Below are 1,047 nucleotides of genomic sequence, written 5' to 3' on the forward strand. Positions count from 1 at the left end.
GGAATTTACCTCCTCATAGAAGCTGATCAGATTACTTTGGCAGGACCGATCCCTAATGTTGCTGTTAGGTCATGAGGTTATTTTTAGTTAAATACTCCAAAAGTAGATTCTCTTAGAAAACCCTCAAATATTTTGAGGCTCAGCTAGCCCTAGAGTCTCCAATGCACTCCTTCCAAGACCATCTTCATCACCTCCCCACCCTCAACAGAGCCCCGACAAAGATGGCTCCAGCTTACCCACCACATCTCTGCCCGTCATCTGAATGCATTCACTAGGAATACACTAAAGCTTCCCATACACACACATTAGACTTGTCAGCTGAACCCGAAGACTATCCAATGTGTATGGGGGGCCACAGACAACTGATTGTTGGGGGATTTAAGGATTTGGCTTGTCAGATTACAGCAGCCAATCCTATTGTTCTTTCAGAGGTAAGCGACTGCCAGAAATGTATGATGGCGGCTCTCTCAGAGAAAACACAAGCACTCGTGTGTGTGGGAGAGCCGGCCCAAATGGATACCAGCTGAACGATTGGTCCAAGCATCCTTCGGCTGACAAACATTTCATGTGTATGGCAGGTTTTAGACTTTGCAGTGTGAGAGGAAATAAATTCTATGATATGGATCAATCAATTGCTGTTATTATAGGCCACCCAGAGTGGAGCATGTGCATAGTAATAAGGCGATGCCCTCCCTCCAGCAGAGCCAGACACATGATGGTAAATGTGTGCACTAGGCCATGTTCACACTATCAGTAATTGGTCAGTATTTTAACTCAGTATTTGTAAGCCAAAATCAGGAGTGGGACAATCAGTGGAAAAGTATAATAGAAACCAGTCACCACTTCTGTATTTATCACCCACTCCTGGTTTTGGTTTACAGATACTGAGGTAAGAAATTCACCAAATACTCAACGTGGGCACATGGCCTTAGAGGACTATATTAAAGGAAGAGAAGGAATCAACATGACAGATACCATTTATGACATTTATTTATGGATTTCGCAATAAAAAATAAAGTTCACTTTAGTAAAATATTAGCTTTATTA

The sequence above is a fragment of the Phyllobates terribilis genome, unplaced genomic scaffold (genome assembly GCF_046119375.1).
Source record: "Phyllobates terribilis strain yellow unplaced genomic scaffold, ASM4611937v1 Scaffold_2__4_contigs__length_985480577, whole genome shotgun sequence".
NCBI lineage: Eukaryota > Metazoa > Chordata > Amphibia > Anura > Dendrobatidae > Phyllobates > Phyllobates terribilis.